Below are 8,374 nucleotides of genomic sequence, written 5' to 3'. Positions count from 1 at the left end.
ATTGCGCAAGGATTAAATGAGTTTGTCCCGAATCGAATCTATTGAAAACTGACATTTGTGTACAATATATGTATATAAAACACAGCTACTAAGGATGTACTATTTTAAATATCACATATTTAAAAAATGAATCCTAACAATTTTGTCTTTATTGTGGAATTTATTGTGGAAAAAAGAAAATTTTATGATCTTTTTGAATATTACTTATAGGCTAACCAAAGCCAAGCGGTTAACAAAAAAGGAACAAACAAAAGGATTATTTAACACCTTGCCAACAAATACAAATATGGTTCAGTTGAACTTGAATAAGTTTTAGACTAAATAGCATCACTTGCCTAATGCAAATGTAATGAATCGTGGTAAAATGTTTGCATGGTCGCATAATTGCGTCATGGAAGAATGCATATATACTACACTGCTTATTTTGTATTTGCATAGTTTATATTTTTTCAACATATCCTTTTCAAATTTCAGCCTTCTGGTTCCAAGAAGCTGAAGCTGAAAGTGAAAGTAAAGAACAAGCAATTTAAAGGTAAGCATACTGAGCAAGTATATTTAAGAAAGCAGTTTAAAGATGGGAAAATGAATTGGGACAGGGTTTAAAGAGGGCAACTTTCGCCGCAATCGTTTAAATAGCCTGGTATGCGAAATTTGCTTGCATTATGCCTTGCATTATGCATTAAAACCTGTAAATGCTTTAGCATTTGGAGTTATCACTTGTATTTGTTTCAGATTTTGTTTCATTGATTATAGCTAGATTGAAAAAAATAGATCAGCGGTTCCCAAAGTATGAGCTGCAATGAGTTGATTCAAACCTAGTTGTCAAAAGTCAGAAATAAGTGGTGTACTGTATTTATATATATACATATTGTATATTTATATATTTTCAACATTTCAAGTTATTTCAACATTTTTCATTGTAGAGTGAAATGTCTAAGACGCAATAGTTCAGCCTGGGTCATAGATTACTTTATTATATTATAGACATTTCATCAGGTAGACAACTGCCTGTTGAAAGATAACATGCTTTATGAGTTCCCAAGGCAAGATTTGTTGATTTTGGTACTATTTTAAAGTAAAGTTATTAAGTTTCCAGTTTTTACCATGTTTTGTTAAATGGTTGATTAAGTAATATGTTAAATTTCAATAACTGTAATTTAATTGTGATTAGTTAAATGTTCGTGAAACTATGATCAGACAGAATTGGTTCATAAGTAAGTCAGTGGAGTGGCGACCAATAGCAGTTTCAACTGTTTGTAACGAACAAAAAAATTAGCAACTTACTGCCAAACATTATTCATTCTATTGTTATTTTTTTTCAAGTTAAAATACGCCGTTTGATGCAGTAAAATACGCAGTTAAATTTTGGGAACCACTAAAATAGATAATGCCGATTAATAAACTATTATTTTGCTATGCTTACAATCGTATTTAGTTGAATAATATCGAAACTATGAAGTACTACTCTACCATCAATTGCACAAGAAACTTTTTTTTTTATTAGTCGGTGTGATTAATAGGTACTATAATCGTGCTTTTCATACTATGCACTTTAAGAGAATTGATAGTTGGCTATAATTTTTAAATTCCATTACACCATTTGACGTCTTTGTTTCTATTCATTTGCAAAAGATTTATTTTGAATTTTGCATAAATGAATTTAAATTTCATTTATGTGACAAAGTTAATTTAACTTGTGCTGATGATGTCTTATCTCGAAAGTTCTTCTCAATTATAAACTTTAACCAACACTGGATATTGATGGTACAAATACAATTATGAATTAATTACATTATTTTTCTGTTTGAACACAATCAGCGAAAAATTTTACCTTTTTTTAATTACTTATTTACAGGCTAATGTTAAAGAATATTGCATCTTTCTTTATGACCCAATGGGCAAAGAATTAATGTATATGGAACAAATAAAAAGAAACTGGAAGTGAGTGGAATAAGCCACAGCCACGTGCATTACTAATTTTTATGTCATAAATGTTTATTTCATTTTATGGTTCTGATATTGTAAGTGTATTTTAGATCATTTTTACGTGCTAATGGAAAGTTTTTTCGTGGCACATGGGATAGATGGATTTTCCAGCATAGGAAACATGACAGGCAACTAGACGGTTTGAATTGTGGCCCACTTGCTTTAAAGGAATTTTTAGAAAAGATGAATTTAAATTTGTGATGATTAAGTATATAATCACTATTATCATTGGTATATATTATCAGTATCACTAATTCAAAATTTTTGCCATCACAATGTGTAATTGTGTATATTCCTAAAATCAAAGTTGATTTTAATGAGATGTAAAAAAATATCTTTTCTATCAATAAGTGGCATTTTGTAGGAAGCTCAAAGAATCGTTCATGAAAGTTCTGGTGAGGAACAGATCGATTTCCATACGGACAGCGAGTCCTGCAAGAAGTATCGCATGGACTTTGGCAATTTACTTCTTGATTCCACCGGTCAGAGGCCGTTGGGGTTTTAATTAGACCTGCAGTATTTGTAGCATGTTGTGACCTTGTTGTTGTTCAAGGTCGTTGAACTATGCCACATATATTTCCAGAAGAGCACTAAACCATACTTATGTATAAAGTTAAGGTAAAATAGATTTATGTGAAAACGACCAACTATGCAACGACCACGTCCAGCAGTGCATAGTTTTATTTTTGTATAGTTCCTATTCTACAACCAAAAAACCATACATACATAAAAATTACTTAACTCAAACACAACTAGAAAATTTAAAATCACTTTTAAAATTCTAGGTGTTTTAATTTTGCACTCGTGGTTCCAAAATACTTTTTTGTGATTACTTTCGTGTGATTAGTTAAAATTTTAACAAGTATATGTTTAAAAGACACATGTTAATTACTCCTTAATAGCAATTGTAGCATCTGTTGATCTTTTTTAATGTAGAAGTGTCAAGCAAAATTGCGAACAAGTAACCTTTACCGCGGCAAATATTGCATTTACTGCATCATCTTTTACACGAAAAGTGCTGTCTGTCCATCTCTTTGCATAAGAGATTACTTCACAAGATTTAATTGTCTATATTGTTTTTTCAGATTGAATGCAGTCTTTGTTGTCGATGGGTTCATCAGAATTGTGTCGCGGTGATAGAGCATATGTAGCAGGAATATTTTGCAGCACCTGCAAAAAAGAATCAATATAATCAATTTTAAGCAGTGAATATAATCAATTTTAAGCAATACATGAAGAAATGAAATCGAGATTATGTGTTACGCTGGTCACAGTTATAGTAAAATATGTACAATTTAACACATCAAGCTTGAGTGATGATGAAAACAACTTGGTTAAAGTCTTCAATCACATAATTTAAAAAGTTTTTGGAATTGGACTTTATTCAGACCCAGATTGGAAAGTTTGCTGTTCTTGGGTGAGAAATCCCCTCTGCAACATTATGAAAGAATAGTCATTATATGCCCAATTAATTTTATTCCTCCCCCACGTTCACATTCAAATACTGAGTGAGTTTTTACTGGATGGACGATGATGGTCACTTCTCTCCTGTCAACTCATCTTATAACAAAATTTGTCCATGGATGCTTTTTAAGCCCCTCCCAAAACAGTCCATGGACACTTTATCAAATCCACTATTTCAGCCTATGCCATAACTTTCCATGGACACTTTCCTCATATCCGCTATTTAAGCTTCTCCTGCAATCGTCCATGGACGCTGACACAAAAATCGTCCATTTTCAACCGTCCATGGACGATCCGCGGATTTCGTCGTGTCCAGGTTTTACCCAGTCCCGTTTTTTAAGCCTATCTCAAATCAGTCCATGGACACTACATCATATCCACTATTTAAGCCTATCCCATAACTGTCCATGGACGCTTTCCCCTATCCGCTATTCAAGCTTTTCCTAAAATCGTCCATGGACGCTTTCCCCTATCCGCTATTTAAGCTTATCCTAAAATCGTCCATGGACGCTTTCCCCTATCCGCTATTCAAGCTTTCCCTAAAATCGTCCATGGACGCTTTCCCCTATCCGCTATTTAAGCTTTTCCTAAAATCGTCCATGGACGCTTTCCCCTATCCGCTATTTAAGCTTTTCCTAAAATCTTCCATGGACGCTTTCCCCTATCCGCTATTTAAGCTTTTCCTAAAATCGTCCATGGACGCTTTCCCCTATCCGCTATTCAAGCTTTTCCTAAAATCGTCCATGGACGCTTTCCCCTATCCGCTATTCAAGCTTTTCCTAAAATCGTCCATGGACGCTTTCCCCTATCCGCTATTTAAGCTTTTCCTAAAATCTTCCATGGACGCTTTCCCCTATCCGCTATTTAAGCTTTTCAACAACCGTCCATGGACGACTAAGGGAAAACGTCGGTTTTGCGTAAAAACGTCCATGGACGCTTACGCAAAAATCGTCCATTTTCAACCGTCCATGGACGATCCGCGGATTGCGTGGTGTCCAGGTTTTAGCCAGTCCCAGCCTAGGATGTTCAGACATTAGCCTAAAATCCTATAGGCTAGTTAAGTTTAAATTACACTGGTCAACAAATTTTTTTTTTTTTTTGTTGCATGAGATTTTTTAACTGATTCTACACAATCTTGGGATGCTGATTTCAAATCTGCAATCAGTTTTTTCATGAATGCTCTAGGCTAGTTTTTATGCAATCGAAAATTTAAATTTTTTCGTTTCTGGCTCATATTTAGTGTGCGCAGTCTGCATGGTACAGTACCAGTGTTTCAGATAGAAGCTTTCATCTCTTTTAAGTTGTAGCCTACTGCTGTTTAAGGGCGTTTGAAGAAACTAAGCAGTTTTATTATAGTGAGGTATTGCGGATAGATGCTGTAGGATAGGTTATAAGCTCTATTTTACACTCGTAAATGCAAAAATAAACCTGATTCATTTTGTTATATGAGTGGGGTGTACATGCTTTTTTCGTCAAAGATTAAATATAACATCGTCCGTGAAGCCTGCCTACAGAGCTTACTTTGGCATCCATCTTGGCGATCAAGATAAGAAATGGTCTCCACATATTGTGTGCCATAACTGGGAAGAAATGCTCAGAGACTGAACAAAAGGAAAGCGGAAGAGTCTGCGGAGGTTCTGCTTGATTTAACTATCCGGTCTTAGTTTACCTGCCGAATTAATGATCTGACTCCGTGGTTGCGTGCGGTTAGAAATCTCTAACCTTAACGTGTTACTACTGCTACTAGCCGAAAGCTATTACGATTAACAGATACAGTTTATCAGAAACAATCCTTTATTGTAGGAACTGTACCGGTTCCGATTATTATGACACAAGCACAAACTTAGCATTCACCAATTAAAACAAGTCTAACAAATTACATTTTAACACGACTAACTTAGTACGTTCGTACGATTTAGTATCTCTCTGTCTGCGCGTACTCGCGTATCAGCACGAGTTTATAAAGCGGAGCGATGTGAACGGAAATATTCAACACAATATACACGAACATTTCAGAATGTGTGACCGATAAAGGCAAAGCGTTGGCAATGGGAATTATATTCAGTTAAAACTAGGATGTTATGAAATCACCTGGTAACGCACTAAACAGCGTTACTTCGCTTTCGCGTTAGGAGGAGGGGCGGCGACATTTAAGTTTATTGTTATTTTTTCGTGGTCTATCAAATGAGACGGTTGCTGGCTAATTTCTGTTGCGTGGAGATATTTTGACAGATAAAATCTGTCAATGCGCGATTTGCTAATTCCGTTCTGCCACGTATAAATTTTCTTTTGGCCGTATATTTCCCGAAAATGATCTTTTAGAATTAGATCATATGTTTCGCAGAGTTTCATTAGTTCGGTTTTTTTATATCGATTTCGAAGAGGGGGTGTTTGTCTAAAGTCAGGTCGTCGACAATATTAAAGTCGCCGGCTAGGACTGTGGGCAATTTTCCATCGACATACTGGTACATTTGTTTAAAAAATCTATCGTTTTCACGAATATCTCCGGAATTTACGTTTGGTGCGTAAATATTTATTACTTTTAAAAGGTGACCATGTATTGATAAAACCGCACTGATTATTCTACCCTCTACGTCGTGATTTACTTCTTTGAATGTAATTGCAGGGTGATTGATTAGAATTGCGACTCCCTTATCTTGGAATTTCTTTTTGGGTGCCGAATTGAAAAGCGCTTTTGACTCACCCCATTCCTTGCACCAATCATTTTCTTTATCAGGGGGACATTTGGTTTCTTGTAGCAGAAAAATGTGGGCCTTATCTTTCTTTAAGGTGCTAAAAAGCTCTGCACGTTTTGCCTTATCATTTAACCCGCGGCAGTTTAGGGTGCAAATTTTAAGGTAGCAAGTCATTGTTTTTGAAGTGATAAGAGTTGATTCCAGATAAAAAAAACGTTCGTTCTACTGATATAAAAAATAACGGTGTAGGTTTTAACATAAAAAACAATGTCCAGATTACAAAACACTTTACAAAAATACACGTTTTTTGAATGGGCTATTGTTCTGATGTAGTTAAACATTAATAAATCGTCGTGTTTAGAAAAGTTGCGTCTGGCACGTATTGGTGATTGCAATTGTTACACTTTTTTTGTCTCAGGCTATTTGCGCATTTTTCGTTGTTTTCTATACAGTTACATCTGTAGTAGACCAACTTACACGAATGACAAAATGTTTTTTCACGTCCTACTGGTTTCGGTATTAAATTGTTACATTCGCAGAGTATTGTACCTTTTTCCTGTTCCTCTGGAATGCTGTATTCTGTCGGGTCTTCATCTGAGTTGTCGGTGGTGTCTTCATCGTCCTTGTGTTTCCTGCTGGGAGGTTTGTCCTTTGTCGAGTTTTGGGAGCTGCCAGAGTCCCTTTCCCTTCTTATTAGACCTTTATTTGTTCTTTCAGCTGTGAGTTGGCTTCTGTTTTCTTTTGTTTCCCTGATTGAACCGTCAAAATGGTCAATTTCTTGGTTGATATTTTTGTTACCTGTTTTGGATTTGTCCTCGTTTGGCGTAGAGTGAATCATCGGGTTATCAAGTTTTGGAAATGTCTCTTCACATGGAATGTACGGTCGTTCGAGCATTGGCGAGCTTTCATCGGAAGACTGATCCGATGCTCTTGTGGTCTTTGAGTTTTCTGATTCCCACGCTTGCGAAGTCACAACTCTCCGTTGTTGCCTGTACGGGCAGTCTTTTGCGATGTGGTCGTCTTCGGCACAGCGACTGCATGTTTTTTTTTGACCTTCATAACTCAGCATGAATCTGTAATGTCCGAAGTAAATGCAAGATGGTGGCTTGACTTCTCTTAATAGAGCCTTCTTGACTGTAAAGATTCTCCTTCCGTCTTTTTTTTGTCTCATTCTATCTCGACCGTAGGTGGCTGGTTTCGAGATTCCTAGGCTTGCAAGAGCTTCTCTAATACTTTCTTGGGGGAAGGTAGGCGGTACCCATGAGACAGTTAACTCCGCATGTTCGTCACCATGAGCTATTGCACTGTTGATCCCTTCTACTTGTTCTAGTGCATTTGCCAATTTTATTGCTCCTTTCTTGTTTTCAACAGTAAAATCGACGATGCTTCCAGGGCGTTGAACTATGCCTTCAATTGCGCTTAGTGGCATTTTAATCGAAGTGAGTAGCTGATATATCTCTCCTCGTTTCATTGGTTGGGCGAACTTTGCAGTCACTTCACATTCTCTGCTGTAGTTTTCTGGAACTTTGAAAACCCACTGACTTTTCTTTTTGACCTTGTCTGCGTAGGTCATATTGTCTTACTAGTCCTGAAAAGGACTTTTTGGTAAGTAAGACTGGTTCTTGTTTTAAAGTTTTCAAATAAAACACTAAATATTGCTGTCTTTAGCTAGAATGATTCAACTTTCTAAAGATCCTATTCAAGACCTTAACATGACATAATCGAACAACAAAACTAATAGCTCAGATTGAATTACCTTATTCAAAAAAAAGACCGACATGTTTCTGCCGCAGTGCTTTATACCGTTTTTCATTTTTTGCTCTTGTTTCATTCAGCATACACGCTATAATATGCTAGGTTTATTTAATGGGTCCGCCACTAGGGGACAACAAAGCTAATATTCCACATTAAGGTAAACCACGTATGAAAGGAAGAATCGTAAGATATTGTGCTCTTTTCCGACGTCTTGATAATTTTTTTATTGCGCTTTCCTATGGGAGCAAAACACTGCAGACTCCATAACTGTGTCAGCTGCAATTTAGTTGCTGTTTTTCGTTGAGAACACATGTAGCCAGAGCCTCGTACTTTAAACCGTTTTGCTTTCTATGTATCGTTCCAATTTTAGTATACGTATACGAAGAGATAAAGTCCAGCGATTACCTGCGCAGGTTTCGTCGGATTCATCTTCACCATCTATGCAGTGTTTTTCTCTGTCGCACACCCACCGT

At 36.3% G+C, this 8,374-nt stretch overlaps 1 long non-coding RNA gene across 1 annotated transcript; it reads left to right on the top strand.

The window, feature by feature from the left end:
• The first annotated feature begins 1,697 nt into the window (after positions 1–1,697).
• LOC143463112 (uncharacterized) lies at positions 1,698–2,157 on the top strand. Its single transcript, XR_013118258.1, has 3 exons — positions 1,698–1,764; positions 1,856–1,941; positions 2,037–2,157. It is a non-coding gene; the product is annotated as an uncharacterized LOC143463112 (long non-coding RNA).
• Positions 2,158–8,374: the final 6,217 nt, after the last annotated feature.

Source organism: Clavelina lepadiformis, chromosome 1 (genome assembly GCF_947623445.1).
Source record: "Clavelina lepadiformis chromosome 1, kaClaLepa1.1, whole genome shotgun sequence".
In the NCBI taxonomy this organism is placed as follows: Eukaryota; Metazoa; Chordata; class Ascidiacea; order Aplousobranchia; family Clavelinidae; genus Clavelina; species Clavelina lepadiformis.
Note: the sequence above shows the minus strand (reverse complement) of the source record. Positions and strands in the feature narration are given on the sequence as shown.